The sequence below is a fragment of the Vulpes lagopus genome, chromosome 4, assembly GCF_018345385.1.
Source record: "Vulpes lagopus strain Blue_001 chromosome 4, ASM1834538v1, whole genome shotgun sequence".
Lineage (NCBI taxonomy): Eukaryota > Metazoa > Chordata > Mammalia > Carnivora > Canidae > Vulpes > Vulpes lagopus.
Window position 1 is genome coordinate 73,495,263 of NC_054827.1, and position 17,770 is coordinate 73,513,032.

The following is a 17,770-nucleotide window of genomic DNA, read 5'->3' on the forward strand; positions in this document are numbered from 1 at the left end:
GAAAAGAAAACTAGGGCACAGAGATGTTAAGTCACTTGGCCAATGTCACACTGTTAAGAATAATGTGTTTAACTACTATGCTATACCACCAAAATACAAAGAGAAGTTGATAATTATGAGCCATATTTACCAAATCTGACATACGTTTCCATTTACAATGCATGTAATAGGTAAGAAGTCTTATTTCAGTGGCATTATAAAGTAGGCTTATTATAAAGATGTGTGAAGTTTGAAAGCTGTCTAATGCATAGAATAAGCAATTAGCAGGTCCACCAAACAGTATGATGATTAACATCTTACTCTGTCATTATCAATTAATATTTACCAATTTCCATACTGAGCCCTGGAGATCTACTGGGTATATCTGGTTCTTATTTTCCTTATGTCTCTTTTATGTAAAGATTCCCCCAAATTTACATTTGATTTTGGTCATAGCACAAGGAATGCTGTACTCCCTCCAATGACATTGTTAATTTTGCCCCCAAAGCTTCATCTCACTTTATTGCTTCATTGAACTTAAAATTGCCAAGCTCATGGTTTGTTGGATTATGGGTACAATTCTAACTATGAGAAAATAATAGGAATTGTTATTGTTTGAATTACTGAGAATTCCTAATGAATTATATCCATTGTCCTGGGTGCATGAATTAATTCTCTTTGGTAATACAACAGTTCCATATCTTGATTTTGGTGTGACATAAATCTATACATGAAATGAAATTATATATAAGTGTACAGACACACACACACACACACACACACACGTAAAAAATGATGAAAATGGAACCGGGTCTGTAGTCCAGTTAACAATACCATGCTGATAAAGTTAATTTGTATATCAGGACCCATAAAATGGAAGATATCCCAGGGGCCCAGTCCATGTCACAAATATACACCTAAGTCAGCCTACATTCATAGGAAACACCTGTCAAGGAAACCTAACATACACTAATAATAATCCTCTAACTCTGCTTTAGCTAGCTAGCTAGAAAATAGGACCTGCTTGTCTTACAAGAAAATCCTCAAAATTCTAGCGAACCATGCCTGCTTCCATGTTGCCTCTCATAACATTCTATAAAACTTGCTCTACCTCAAAGTGTCTCAGGAACAATGTTCTACTACTTGTGAGGCACTGTATTTCTCCAATTCATGAACTGTTTTCCCTTTAATAAGAGACATCAAACTTGTTGCTAAATTGTATTATTTTTTGTTATTTGACAGTATCATTGTCAGTTTCTGGGTTTTGATATTATAATAACAGTCTTATCACATATTGTATTTGCATTACATGTAAGATGTCACCATCGGGAGTTAAGAGAATATTTATTATACAGGAGTCTACTAATTTTGCAACTTCTTGTGAGTCTCTAATTATTTCCAAATAAAATGTTTTTAAAGGAGGCAGGTGTGGAAGAGTGGTTTCCAGACCAGCTATGGATGGCATCCGCTTGTTAGAAATGCAAATCTCAGGCTCCAGAACTCCCTAATTAGAAAACAAGAACCTCATATATAATTCTTATACACATTAAAGTTTAGAAGCATTGTTATATAAGAAATAAAAGTGATATTCAAGTATTTTTCATTCTATCAAAAAAAAAAATAGTTCCTTCATTTCGGTGTCAGGAAGGTTATTCCAGAAGCTCAGGGTCTGCTTCACTTGTATGCAGCCAGTTTAACTCTGTAAGTATTGGTTTAGAAGACCTTCCTCCAACATGAGGTTTAATACTCCACCTTGAAATTCTTAATAATTTTATCTTTGAGTTTCCATTTTGTAAATGAAGTCCTATGAGACCATGCCCTGGGAGCATGCCCTGGGAGCATGGAGCCTCAGCTTACAATCAGCATACTTCCCTACCTTGCTGGGATGGGTTCTCAGCTGCTCTGGCACTTTGGGATCCTATTCCTTCAGGTTCTCATTCAGCAATTGCTGCTGCCCTCCAGCCCCAGCAGGGGTCTGGGCACAAACAGAAGGGCTCCCTTGTTCTCTGAGACAACTCAGAGAGGTATGCTGGCAACCATCCGCATCTCAGACTGGCAGCACAATGGGGTGTTCACTGGCAACTGGTGGGTGGAAGACAGCCTTTCACCTACTGCTGATTCAGGTACCCACCACATTCCAGTAGGGAGGTTGCCCTACCCTCAGAGGTCCCTCATCCGCCATGGGTTTCCACACAGGGCAGGCCTAGGGGACACAGGGGCACATCCAGCGGCTGGTGGGAGGGGAAACCAAGCAGCCAGTGGGTGGTATGTGTGCTTACCACCCACAGGATGGTACCCTGTGACAATCTGCATTCGTTGGGCAAATATCCCCATGCCCAAGGCCATAAAACATTACATAGAAAATAAAAACACCATTACAGATAGAGAAAAAGACAGTGGAAGAAAGGTAAAAGCTTTATATTTTAATTTTCTTGCTTTTTGAACAGGGGGCTCCATATTTTCACTTCGCACTAGGCCTGGCAAATCATGTAATCAGTTCTGCAGAGGTCACTGGAAATCAAAAGTTGAACTTCCAGCATCTGCATGGCAGGGGCATGGGCCCAATGGTGAACTCTAACGGGTCCCAAAAGCAGTCTTCATTACAAGATGGCTCCAAGAAACCCTCAGCAAGATAAGCTTTGCCTGTCTCTCTCTTTAAAGGAGACTTTCCACCATGGAATATAAGCCAAGACTAAGAATTGTAAGCACCTATCTCCTAATTCTTTGTGTTTATATCTACTATTACCCAGGTATGCTTCCATATTTTCTACATTTTAAAAAGGAAGGTATGACCAAGAGTAACACTTCCTATATTTTTAAAAATTAAAATTCCTAAATGGCAGAATGGGGGAAAATACTGGGGCTTTGGAATAAGCCTGGGGAGAGAAAAACAATTTAAGGTTTTGAGGACTATTTATGCTTAATTCTTCCTTAATTCATTCATACAATTATTACTTATTGAGCCATTCCCTAAAAGATCACTAGTGAACTTAAACCACTTCCCTCTGAAACACTTTTTCCATAAATAATTTATTAATGAGTAAAAATGAGATTCAGAAATAAAACACATTATTCTTCATTGTCTTGTTTCTGTACCCTGGGCAGAATCAATCTTCCTTTTACTTGCATCCTTTATCTTGAACCAATAATATTGTTGAGTATATCTCATGTATAACTTAGGAGAAAGCAAAGTTTAAAAACTTTTTTGTCTGGCAAGATGCTCTCAGTGAATTTGTTTAGTGGGATAAATGCAAAACTTCATCTGTAGTTATGATCCTACTTTGAATCTTATATATAATTGTGGCTATAAAAAGATGGTATATAAAGTTCTTAGTAATGGTTGTTTTACGGTATGGGCTTGCTGGTGGTTTTATTTTTCTTCTTTCTATTTCTCTGTATTTTCCCAGTTTGTCTGTAGTGCATATTATAGGGGACACTAGTACCATTACATGATAGGTCCCTAATGCCTCTGATACTTATTATTTTTTAATAGGAACCACTCAGATTTTTTCAGAAATGCACCTTGATCCTTTGGATACTGCCACCAGTTCACTGACAGAAGTGACAAAACTTGAGTGTGAACTTCCCACATTTATGGGGTGTTAATGCATTCAATAGCTAATTAAGTCACCACTTGATAACCCAGTTCATTATAACATATCAGACTCTAAACACCAATTAATTTACTCTTCTGCTCTACATGAGCATACATATCTTGATTTTGTTAACTGAATCATGAAGTTATTTTTTTTTTTGAACAGTGATTTCCATATTTTGTTGTAGGACGATAAGTTAAAGCAGCCTAAAAACTCCTTATTACAGTTTCTGTTGAAAAACTGCTTGACTCAGAATCATGAGGAATTTACCATAATAAAGTATATCCAATATATACACACTAAATAATTGTAACTATTAACTTGTCACACTCTCAACAGCCATCAAGTAAGTTCTGTCTTCCCATAGTATTTTCTAGACAAAACTTAAACTATGAAATGAAAGGATAGGAAGCTTAAGTATGTAAGCCTGTACCCTGCTAATTAGGCTAGACTGTGAGAATCATCTAGTCTAGTGGTTCTCATTCCTCACTGCACATTAGAGTCCCCTCTAGAGTTTTTAAATATACAGAGGCCTGAACCCCACTCCAGATCAATTTAATCAGAATCTCAGGATGGAGCTTGGGCATGGTATCTCTTTTATGTACTAGTCATCATTTTGAGTGCTTTTACATATGTTAAATCATTTAATGCTATACCTCATTCCAAGTGTACTATTATCATCTCCACTCTATAAGAAATTGAGGTTTGTGAGGTAAAGTGAAGTGGCAAATCTGAGATCATAACAGGCTGCATCACAGCCTATGTTATGTTACACAATCTCACAACCCTTTAAGCCTCCTTCCCAGAGCCTAGATCACTGCCATTCAATTCTTCATATTGCAGAATTCTACTGGAAAAAATATAGCCAGAAATGAATAAATGCAGAAAATCCAGACTGATTGTAGGGTTAGCTAAAGACACCAGTGCAAATAGAAGAAATAACAGAAATCTGAAATGATTAAAATGCAAACAGCAAGGTCTGCTGGTAGTGATGAGGATCACGCTATCATTTATTGAGTGCCATCTTACAGCAAAGAAAACTAAGGCACAGAGAGGTTAAGTAACTTGCCCAAAGTCACACACCTGGCAAGAGACAAGGCAAATATCTAAACTGAGCCAATATGGCAGCCAAACCTATGCAAAAGCAAAATAGGGAATGAAAAAAGCCATCTGCCAACTTATTGATTGATCAAATTCACAAATATTTATTTGGCCAATTGTGCAAAATGAAACCTTCTTCCTCAAGAAGCTGAACTTGATTATTAATAAAATCTCATGGTATTAAATATGCAAACGAGTAGGAAGCTTTTCCTTATGAAGCTAACAATTTAGTGGGAGAGTTAAAATAGAAGCAAGATGAGATTCAAAAATTAGGTAAGAAATAGTATTGGATATTCTTTAATGTACCTTTCAACTCTGGAAGATTTTGTGAAACTCTTTGCCTTGTTAAAATTTTGCTTTGAAAAGTTAAAAAAGTTTCATATAAGCCAGATGCATTTATAAACCACAAGCTAAAGGCTTCAAAGGAAGGAAAAATAAGCTCTGGCTTAGGTGTTTTAATTCTGTAAACTGTAGTACTTTGTCTGAATTTAAATACCAAGTTGGCAAATTTGATTCCCTTCTTATGTACAAAAAGAACCAATTTACATCGCATTGTATTCACTTCTACAGTTGCTTTGAGTCCAGTAACTAGAAATGCTCCGTTTTACCTAAGTATTAACAAAGGAAGGGAAAAAGCCTGTCCAAAACATATTTATGCTGTTCATATGGGCAGGCAGAAATGATGCCATGCTAGGTCTATAGAATACCTGGTAGAAAATTGGGATTTTGATTGCTTATGTTTGATGGGATTTTCAAATTACTTTTAAAAGTAGGTCATAAGTGCTTGTCTGAATTAGACAAAGATTCTCTAGGGATTCCCTGCTGTGTTTTAAGAAATTTCCTTTGGCCCACAGGTGCCTTGTTCCCAGAAAGAAAAGTACCCTTATACAGGCAACAATTTCTATCTTGTCTCCAACATAGCCAAAATGGGGTGGAGGGACAGGATTTGACACTCCCTGGCTACTGTCAAGGGACCAATTAGTATATTCACAGCTAACTTAATGGGATCCTGAGTAACATCATTAAGGACACAGTAGGCAATAAATGATTATAAAGAACCCTGTGAAATTCCCTAGATATCTATGCCTGGTCTACCTTCCTTATCCAATACCATCTGTGGAGGCACAGATGACCTAGAAATGGAAATTGTCTAACTAATAATTTCTAATTGAAATAAATCTAACTTGAGGCTATACATACTGCTCATTGCATGTTTTTTTTTTTTTCATTGCATGTTATATCTTACTTAGCTTATACCTGGGGAATCTAAACTAGTTATTGCTAATCTCTGAAGCTCAGAGATTAATCTATCTAATCTAATCTAATCTATTGGAACTCTGAAGCTCAATGATTAAATTTCATAACACTACTGTGCTAAGTGAAATAGTATTGTAAAATTCAGTTGAGTGGCTCACTCAGTTAAGAACCTGAGTCTTGATCTCAAGGTTGTGAGTTCAGGCTACTTAAAAAAAAAAAAAAAAATCAGTTGAGGAACAACAATTCTCCCTAGGAAAATTTTGCAACTTCTTGAGAGATGACTCAGGGTGCCAAACTGAGTGAAGTTGTTGTTGTAATGCAGATTCTTGGCCAATTCCCAGACCTACTAAATCAAACCTTTGAGGGCCAGAGCCCAGGAACCTAAATTTTAACAAGTTCCCCAGGGGATTCTTATGCACACTGAGGTTTGAGAACTTTTGCCCTAGGGTATCACCAATCCAAAGCTAAAAATCACTTATTACTACCAAATGTTATAAAATGTTGAACTTCTGGCATGACTTCAACTATAGGAAACTAGCACTTGTTAGTGTTAGAAAAATTCCAGCCACAATTTGACTTTCTCATATTTAGGGGCATGATTCAGCATGTAGCACAGATGCTATACAGCATTGCTACAGAAATCTGCGCATCCTGTACAAAGCTGCAGTAACAGGCTCTATCCCAGTCCCTGCACAGGACTGGTACTACAACTGCTATGTCCCCAAATTAATCACTGTCATTCTCCTTCATCATGATGCTCTCTCATATTCCCAGAAGTACTGATGATGTTAATTTGAGATCACTCATAAAGCCTAGTACACTTTTCCCTTATCAATATTTTGCAATGTATTTTTCTTATATTGTTCTTCTCAGTATATTTACTGACTGACCAGCACAAAAACTTGTTCCTATGGTTGCAAATTTCTTCAACCTCCTAACAGATATTCTGCTTTTAAATAATATTCATAAGTTCATCTGAACTAAGAAACTTACCAAAGAAAAGTGAAGAGGGATGAAATTGGCTCCAACATTCCAAGAGAAAAGCCATGTCATGTCCTCACAGTATGGAGGTTATCCCCTTAGGCCGTAAGATTTCTTTCACCAAATCCAAAATGTAACAAGTAAGATCTTGGGCAGAGAATTTTTGCCTTTTGGATGATATCAGAAATATAAAAGCTTGTAAAACTATTAAAGAATTGGTAATGCAAGAACCTTTTTTATAGAAGTTTCCATGCTTGTTTGTTTTTTTTTTTAGGAAAAAATAACAGCCGGTATAAACACTTGATGAAAACAACATTTATCTATATAACTAAGCTCATACATACTCTAGAACCTGGAATGTACCTGTTAAAAAATAAAAATTTCAATTGCTGAGTCACTAAAAATCAAACCTCTTTCATAAAATTTGCCCAATCAGACACCATTCAGCCTGGCTCTATAAGTGTCACTTCTGTCACTAAGACAGAAATCTTAAATGGGATGAATCATAACAGCTGGTTTCCACCAACTGTCACTCCACCAGACAGGAAGCTGGTTGTCCATGGGTGTTAGGGTTCAGGCAGCTAAGGCTGGATAGTGGGTCCTATAAAAAAGAGGGCAAGCCCATTTAGGGAACTTCTACAGAGGAGTAGCTTAGAAAATGGTGCTTTTGAAAATATTTCATTGACTGATTGATTAATTTGAGAGAGAGAAAAAGAGAAGGTGGGGAGGGTCAGAAGGAGAGGAAGAGAGAGAATCTTAATGAGGGGTTCAATCTTAAATAGAGACCGGAGATCATGACCTAAACTAAAATCAAGAGTCAGAAGTTTGACTGAGCCACCCAGGTGCCCCAAATTTTTGCATTTTGATTGTGATGTAGAGAAAGCCCTAACTGAATCCCACAGTCCATGGGAGTCTTTTTCAATCCACAGAAGGAATATAAGAAGTATGACTATGGCCTATTCTGAATTTATAATTAGCATATAACTGAATGAAGACAGAAAACATTAAAATTGTTGAGAAGTGATCCATTTGCTTGGAAGAAAGTCTCAAAGGAATTTGACTAGTGTACTGCAGAAGACTGGTTTCTTTCTAGCAAAGATGTTTGAAAGTTAATTCTACTATACAGCTACAATAATGCCATCACGTGATATCATTGAAAAGATAGACACATAGAGCAATAAAGAATAGAGAGTCCAGAAATACAACCACATAAATACTATGATCAGTTAATTTTGACATAGATATCGCAATTCAGTGGAGAAAAGATCATCTTTTGTACATATCCAAATGCAAAAAAAAGGACGTAGACATATACCTCATATCTTACTCCAAGATTAACTCAAAATGGGCCACAGACCTGAATATAAATATAAAACTGTAAAACATTTAGGGAAAACATATGCAAAAATTTTGGTGACTTTTAGCTAGGCAAAATTCTTAGGTATAACACCAAAAGCACTATCCATAAGAAATTGATAAATTGGGACTCCATCAAAATTAAAAATGTTTTCTTTGTCCTATAAAAAGACACATTTTACTCTGTATAAGACATTATAAAAGAATTTAAAATATGCCACAGACTAGAGTAAAACATTCGCAAATCACATATCTGACAAAGAACTTCTATAAATATGTGGAATTATATATATATGGAATTTTCAAACCTCAACGATATGAAACAACCAAATGTTTTAAATGGACCAATGATGTGAAAAGACAATTCAGCCAAGAAGATATGAGGAAAGCAAATAAGCACAGGAAAAGATATTCTATATCATTAGTCATGAGGGAAATTCAAATTAAACCACAATATGATACTAATATACACTCTGTAGAATAATTAAAATTAAAAACAAAAAGAATAACAATATGAAGTGCTGGTTAGTATGCAGAGAAACCTGAACTCTCAAATGCAAAATGGTACGGACCCTTTAGGAAAATAATCTGGCAGTTTATTATGAAGTTAAATACACACTCACTATAGGCAGTCAATTCCACTCTTAGGTATTTGCCCAAGAGAAATAAGACTTACATTGAATTCAAAACCATTTTGAATATTTATAGTGGCTTTATGCAGAATCACCAAAAACTGGGTACAATGCAAATGTTTTTCAATCGGTGGCTAAAACACTGTGGAGCATCCATACGATGAAATATCATTCATCAATAAAAAGGAACAAACTACAGATACACACAACAACATGGATGAATGAATTTCAAATGCATTATGCTAAGTGAAAGAAGCCACACTAAAAACGCTGCATCTGTATGATTCCATTTATGTGACATTCCAGAGAAGCAAAACCCATAAGGATAGAAAACACATCAGTGGTTGTCAGAAGAGTCAAGGAGAAAGGTATGAAGGAGTTTTTCGGCAGTGATAGAACTGCCCTGTTTATCATATACATAAAACAAAAAGAATAAATTTTACTGCATATAAGTTAAAAATAAATTTTAAAGAGCTTATTCTGAGCTAACACTTGAATATTTTACAGTAAACTTTCAGGGATAATTGTCATTGCATACCAAAAAGGCTCTCAAATTTTCTTTTTTTTTTTTTAAGTTTTTGTTTTGTTTTGTTTTTTGAAAGAGAGCACAGAGGGAGAGGGAAAAGCAGACTCCCCAGTGATCAGAGAGCCTGATGTGAGGCTCAATCCCAGGACCCCGAGATCATGACCTGAGCTAAAGGCAGATGCTTAAATGACTCAGCCACCCAGGTGCCCCCAAATATCTATTTTGAAGTAAATTTCCAATGGCATGTTTCTGTTTTGGCAAATATTCAAAAATAACATCAATCGATCTGTTCAAACCTATATGCTTACAGTGAGTATGTAAAAAAAAGAAAAAAGCTTAACTTTAAAGTCACAAAATAAAAACTTTTTTTTTTTTTTTTTAAAGGTTCAGGAACCTAAAAATGAGGCAAAAGTACTGATCCAATCAAGATTACATAGGACAGACCTCTTCCTCCCTGCATGATTTGTCAACATTTGACAAAGCTAAATCATGCTGCTTGGCTTTCTATACTATTGAAGTTTAACACAATCCGCTGCCTCCAGTACCGGTATTTTCACCAGAAGTCAGAGTTGTAACAAATCATTAACATTTTGGACAGTTCTTGTCTTTAAGAAATGTATCTTTGTTAGAGACCAATATTCTTTGGCAGGTAAATCATATCATACCTTATACTTTTTACATTTTTTTATGTTGGCTCAGTTGAGAAATATTGAAGAGAAATCATAATTCAAATATCCAGAGCATTTAAGTCACCTAAAATCATTTTACACATAAGAGAAGGGACTTATTCAAGGTAAAATTAGAAGGACAGAATCAGAAACAAAGAGCAACTTGCCTTATTCTCAGTTTTTTGTTTTTTTTTTATTCTCAGTTTTAATGGCCCTGATTTCAAGGTAACAAACACAAACCAAAAACATTTCAGTTAATAAATTATCTTTAAAATTATTTTGCTATGACAACTTAAAGGGGGGCATTATCACTTTAAATACCAATGTACACCCAATGAAATTTATTCAATGAATATGTGGCTACTACCAACAGCAAAGATCTCCTACTAAATTCTTTTTGCACATTATCACTTTAGCTTCACACTTTTCATTATTTCCACTGATGGTTACCCTATTTCAAACCTCCAAATGATACAGAGTTATCTCTGATCATGGTCTTCCTGCTTATCCTCTCCCCAGTAAACTCCTGTTTCCGGTACATTTCAGATCAAAGTGCCTTCAGGCTCCCCCATTACTGACTGCATCACCTACTTTCTGCCATAACATAGCCAATGGACAAAGTGTGCAAGGTCAACACATCTTCATGAGTGTACACTGAATAAATGCAATGCCTAAGAAACAACTGTTAATTTTCCATCCCTTTTTCTCCCACTCCAAAATATTTGAAGGCAAGTGACTGAGAATGATGCCACTATTGGGAACATCTTAGAAATATATACAGGGATACATACATATCTCAGGAATAAAATATTCCTATCAGTAACAGTGGCCCAACATGGTCATGATTCTTAACAGGAAAGAGGTGGACAGCCCTTATGGTGGGTGTGGTTTGGGTAAACTTCCCAGTACTTTCACTTCTCCTCTTCATTCCTCAAAATGTCCCTCAGAAAACTCGTCCAGCTCTAGGAGCCCTACTATTATTTCAATGGGATTGACTCTGAGGCCGAAGGACCACATTTCCAAATGCCTGAACATTTTCACTCATATATTATACCACTACTTCTAACCTAAACTAGCTCCCTTTCTGGTTTCCTTATTTCCTTTTTATACCAATACTATCGACAAGCAAACAAACGTGAGACTAGTACTTATTTTTGATTCCTTATGCTCACTCACTTCTCATACTCAAATAAAGCTATCAAATCAGTGAACTCTGCCTTCAAAGAGTCTTTCATATCCTTCTCCTCTTCTTTGTTCCCATTATCAATACACTAACACAGGCCTCATTACCTATCACCTCCTAATTCAGCTTCCTCTTTCTGGTATTCCCCCATTTCAATCCATTACCCATACTGCTATCATCTAGTTAATCCTAACATATAGAGTATGTCACTTCCTGGTCAGAAGCCTCCAATGGTTCCCCATTGCTCACAGATAAAAGGCCATAACTCCTTCATCCAATATTGAAAGTTCTCTTCAAAAAAAAAAAAAAAAAAAAAAAAAAGTTCTCTTCACAATCTGTCTTCAACCTGTCTTTTCTATCTCTGTTACAACTACCTTCATGTGCCCCATAGTCCAGTTAAACCAGATTACAGTCTTTTGCCAAAGTACCTTGCGATAGCAAACTAGTGCTCCTAGGATCCCAAAATTTAGAAAGCTCCAATGCTCTCATTATCACAATTACAAACCTTGGATTTCCTAAAGCTAACTCTTCCATGAAGCTTTTCCCAAATGAGCTGAAATATGTCCTAGCGATCCAGAACTTCCTACACCACTAAACTAGTGCCTGTATAGTACTTCTCATCTAATATCCCTTATCTTCATATCTTGCATTCTGTATTAAACTATACTGATTTGTTTCCAATTCTGTAAGTATTTTAACCTATAAGAGTCATGTTGACTCTTAAATTTCCAAAACTCAATACAATAGTGAAAGCTCCCAAACAGGAGGCCATAACAGATCAAAAGATCAAAGATGATAAGTATGATACTTGATTGAAAACAAAATGCAATCAAGGTAGCTGCAATTCTAATCCTGTAAGTAGAAACACAAAAGCCTTCTGTGTTCATATGTGTGACACATTTATTCTGTATTTTTTGCCATAATATGTTCTAGAAACCAGGTCATAAAATATCATTTTCCCATGGGAAGAATGATGTTATTGGGGATTGTGCTTTTCAACAAAGACTTGTTATCAAATAAATCAGAGATAGGAACAACATGCAATAAAAGTAAGGATAACAACTGTAAATCTTTACAATTTAAAATTATAATATGAGCATTTTCAAATGGGCATCCACATACTATGCATATTTGTTATACCAAGGGTTCCAATATATCACAAATTATCTATGATGATATAAAAATAGCTTTCATAAATCTCACTAAAGTCAATATGCTAGCTATAATAAACCAAAAATGAATTAATCACTTTGTCTTCTTACTATTAGGTTATTTGATACTTGTGTGGGGGTGTGGAGGGGATTCAAATCACTTAGTCTTACTTTCAAGATCAACAACAAAACCAACCCCTAAGCAGCTCAAAATGGTAGAACCAGCCATTTAAAAAAAATTAAGATTTTATTTATTCATTTGAGAAAAAGAGAGTGTGAGTAGGGATGGGGTAGAGGGGGAGGGGGAGAGAGAATCTCAAGCAGACTCTGCAACGAGCATGGAGGTGGTACAAGGTTTGATTTCCCAATCCTGAGACCATGGTCTGACCTAAATTCAAGAGTCAGACACTCGGGCAGCCCCGGTGGCACAGCGGTTTAGCGCCGCCTGCAGCCCGGGGTGTGGTCCTGGAGGCCCGGGATCGAGCCACCCAGATGCCCCCGCTTTTCTCTTTAATAATTTTACTGTGACAACCTGAGCATTCAGTATAATTCCTCAGACCTTAGAGCTATGTTCAAAGATAGAAGTGCTAGCTTTGGAAAATAAAATCTTAGATTGGAACAAGCTCTGTCACTTACCAACTGGGTGATACACAGTCTTTGTGAGTCTCAGTTACCTCAAAGGTAAAATCAATACAAAACAAAAGCTACCTCACAGAGTAGAGAGAAAAATCAGAGACAATGTAACTTGGATGCTTTTTTTTTTTTTTTTTTTTTTTTTTTTTTTTACTTGGATGCTTTTAAACTGTAAAGTTCCATCAAGAATAAGCTATTACTGGGGCACTTGGCTGGCTCAGTCAATGGAGTGTACAGCTCTTGATCTCGAGGTTGTGAGTTCAAGCTCCATGCTGGGTATAGAGATTGAAAATAAAATCTTTTTAAAAAAGAATAAGCTATTATTATCAATATCGTTCTTAATATTGATGGCATTTGGCTCACCATTAGCATGTTTATTTATTTTTTTTTTTTCATTAGCATGTTTATAAGTGAGAAGCTGAAGAGGTATTTTGTCTCCTCTGGTCTTCCCATGTCCTCAGTTTATTTAAATATATGTGTTCTTTTTTAGTACAAAACAAGACAGAAGTCACCATTAGTACTCTTCCCATTCTCAGAGCTTATTTAACACCTTTCAGGGCACCTTGCATTACAATGAAAAGCCATAAAAATAATTATTATGTGCAAGAAAGGGATACTTTGGTCACTATAGTGTGCAATTCTATGGACAGGATAAGTTTCTCAATCAGCATGGAAGGGAGAACTTTCTTGGCATGCAGGAGAATTCAACCAGAGTCTTTTGCTTTCAAAGAATTGTACAACTTGCCCAAGACTGCTCCTCAAGTAGGGAAAGGCAAACAATAAAGAGGGAAAGAAGGCCAAAGAAGCGTTAGTGAGTACTGAGTATTACCATCTTAGGAAGCCAGAGTTGTGTTTTTGATACATTTGAAAAAATAAACGATAGCTCTACTCACCTAGCCTTCTCTACTCAGCTCCACCAAGAGTAAAGAAGGGATCTGAACTGGAGGGGAGGATGAAAACATGGGTATGGGTGTGTGTGGGGCAGGGGGATACTTTCCTTACTCCCATATCATAATTTTTGAAAAGAATCAGACTGTCCTAAGAGAAAAAAACTTTAGAGACTAAGAGAGTGTAGAGGTGGAAGTCTAGAGTCAGGATAGCTTCCCCAGGATTAGGAAGGGCAAAGGATGCCAATTCCAGGAAGAATGCAAATCAAGTCCACTGTCCTTTCACCATCCCTAGAAAGTGCACACCTGGAGAGAGAGGCTAGATTCGATACCCAAAGCTGCCAGTCTCGGAAAAGTTCCCAGATGTGCTATACCTTCCAAGAAATCATGTAGACTACCACCATGAAATGTTTTGTGCCAAGCAGTACTTAGAAAGTTTCAGCCTCCTTTCTCATAATCTCCATCAGTGCCACTGTCAACCTCACTACCAAACACACAATCTAAATAAAACCAGTATGGGGATCCCTGGGTGGCTCAGTGGTTTAGTGCCTGCCTTCAGCTCAGGATGTGATCCTAGAGTCCCGGGATCGAGTCCTGCATCAGGCTTCCTTCATGGAGCCTGCTTCTCCCTCTGCCTGTGTCTCTCATGAATAAATAAATAAAATCTTAAAAAATAATAATAAAACCAGTATGTTTTTTATGTAAGCCCAGTTTCAATTCAGGTCACCTGGTTCCTTCTATCTAGATTGCACGCAATCACAAACCATTCCTAAAGAGAAATTCTTGAGCTTCCAGTGGATAATATCAGCAGTGATGGAATAGACCAGACAGTCTTCCTCATATATTCTGGGACCTTTGTAGCACCTCTGGATTTATTGTTCTACCATACAGTGTGATGGCAACCTCAGAGTCAGATTTAGCAAAAATAATAATTATGATGATAACACAATGTGACATTTCTTATACTTAAATGGAGTGAAGTAAATAATAATCACAGGTTTACAATAATTGTTTAGCTTAAAATCTGTGTTTAGGCAATAAATATTTACGTGCTTTCTTGTAGGTATTGCACTTTTATTCTCTATAAATATTCAGTGAATTTCTTTTAAAACTATCAAACTCTCATTTAACTTGTGTCAAAGGAAAGGAGGAGATTTTTTTGCACAGAACTGAAAGTATAATGGTACAAGGTCAAACCCAATGGGGACAGGAGCCATCAGGGAGAGAGAATTCCAGGGAGAAAGAATTTCCATGTGGAAAAAGAATTGCCAGAGAGTTCCTGCTATAACTCTATAAGATTCCGTGTTCTCTTTTCCTAACAGAAGCCAATGCATTATATGAAGACATTAGCAGGACTTTTTTACAGGCAGCTTTTAGAAAAACAAAACTACTAAGACAAGTATAAGACAGAACAGCCTTGTGCACTGGAAATCACTAAAGCAGAGGTTGAGAACTAGAAAGCTGGGGTTAACTCAGGCACAATGAGGTTTTTTATGTCCACAAAATGTTTATGGCAAATTTCAGATAGGATGCCAACAAGTAAAAATCAGAAAGCTCACATAAAATCTGTGATTTCCAGCTTTCTTTAAAAATTAGAAGACTGGACAACACTGGGCCCCTGCATGTTCACCTTGCAACAATCAGCTGGACCAGGAAATTTGCTAAACCCTTTAGACACCCTCAGCTTACCATAGTCCAGCACCTTCAGTCCCTGTGGCACCGTCTGGCCCGTTTCATTTATTTTGAGTACTTAATAGCCCCTGAAGGCATCTGAACTAGTGAGCTCAGCTCCAAAGGAGAAGTGAAAAATGGTCATTATATACATGGCAACCAGGAATAAGGGGTGGCACACCATTTGAAGACCAGCAAAGACAGATGTTCACAGTCCTTTGCCCATTTTGTACACTAGATATCACAAATGGAGCAGACCCTTTGTCAGTCTATTTTGCCTTTTCCTTGTGCTGAATTTTCACATAAGACTTATTTCTTCTCATTTATTAATTCCAAAAGACTATTTAATGTATATAGTGACTAGAAGAGTAAGTCTCAATTAGAGACTTACCTCTCCTGGTTGTAATAGGTTAAACAGGTTGCTTTTGAATGAACAATGCCTCAGTTTACTCACTCATAAAATGAATGGGTTCAGCTAGCATAATCATTCTGATCATTTCAGTTGGCCTCTCCCCATCTATACCACCTCTACTTATCTAAAATCCACTCAGCCCTCCAGAGATATTCAAGTCCAACCGCCTCTACAAAACCTGTCCAGACTTCTCTTTTTTCTTAAATTTTTGAGCTAATCACCACTAATCCCCAAACTAGCATTTTCTAGTTCTCTAACTGCTCTGCTTAGAGTCCTTTGGTTCATTTGCCATAATCCTACAGAACATTCCTTTAAATAAGAGACTACACAGTTTAATTTTATTTTTTATTTATTTATTTTTTAAAGATCTCATTTATTTATTAATGATAGTCACACAGAGAGAGAGAGAGGCAGAGACACAGAGGGAGAAGCAGGCTTCATGCAGGGAGCCCGATGTGGGACTCGATCCCGGGTCTCCAGGATGGAGCCCTGGGCCAAAGGCAGGCGCCAAACCGCTGCGCCACCCAGGGATCCCCACAGTTTAATTTTAAAATCCACAGCATTTTACACTTAATTGGCATTCAATAATTGTTATTTACTCTGAATGATACAGAAAATATCTCTAAACTGTAAAACTTCCCAAAAAGCAACTTTCATCAGATCCCTCCACACGAATTACCCACATGAGCATCACAACTCGCTCATCTGATTCAGGTGGGCCTGAGACACGCACTACTAGAGGACTGTACTACTTTGCACCTGATCATTGCTTCCTTCCTCAGCTGAAAAGCTCAAAAGAAGAAAACTATAAACAAACAATAACTCACTATAATAAGATATTGCCCAGTGAAAGATTGTTACTCACTGAAATAGGACCTGAGAAATTTTCCCCACCACAATTAAGAAAATCAACTACTACTAAGGTGCTGGTCATACATAAAGTCATATTTTTCCCAAAAAGGGCAGTGACAAACCATCCTTGATCCTCTCCCATTCCTTGGGTGTCATCACAAGGCCTGAGTAACAGGAGACCAACGTGACATGTGGGCGGGGATTTACCCACTTTCACCAGAAAAGTAATGAGATACAGCTTCTGCTTGTTCTGGTCAGATGCCTCCTCCCCCCACCACACACACACACACACCAAAATAATTAGGGTCTTAGCTATGCGGTCAGTCCTTCTCTATTAAAGTAGAGCAAACATGAGAAAAGAATAATTCAAGGAAGACATTTTTTGTGACTACTGTTGGGCCGGCGGGATCGAGGGGGACCGGGGGGCACCAACAATATGGCGGCGGACCCTCCATCTTGTCACCCCCGCCTCAGGACTTTCCCGCCACCAGCGGACCCGGAGGACATGTCATCATGGGAAAACGGGAGCTAGCAGGAGACGGAACCGCACCTTACCCAGGCCCCATATAAGGGCATGGGCAGTTATCGCCCCATACCGACTCCGCCAGTAATACGATTCCGCCAGTAATCCGCCCCAAAACCTATCACCCCACACAGACACAACCCCTTACCCTCCCTTAAAAAGCCCGCATTTAGGGCGGGGGGGATGGGGGTGGGGATGGGCCTCAGCGCTTTAGCGCCGCCTTCGGCCCAGGGCCTGATCCTGGAGCCCCAGAATCGAGTCCTGCATCCGGCCCCATGCATGGAGCCTGCCTCTCTGTGTCTCTCATGAATAAATAAAAAAATAAAAAAATCTTTAAAAATAAATATAAAGCCCGACTTCCC

General features: G+C 37.6%; 1 long non-coding RNA gene across 1 annotated transcript in view; it reads right to left on the reverse strand.

The window, feature by feature from the left end:
- The window catches only part of LOC121490187, a 245,695-nt gene that overhangs the window by 226,133 nt on the left and 1,792 nt on the right, over positions 1 to 17,770 (reverse strand). The window lies entirely within an intron of this gene.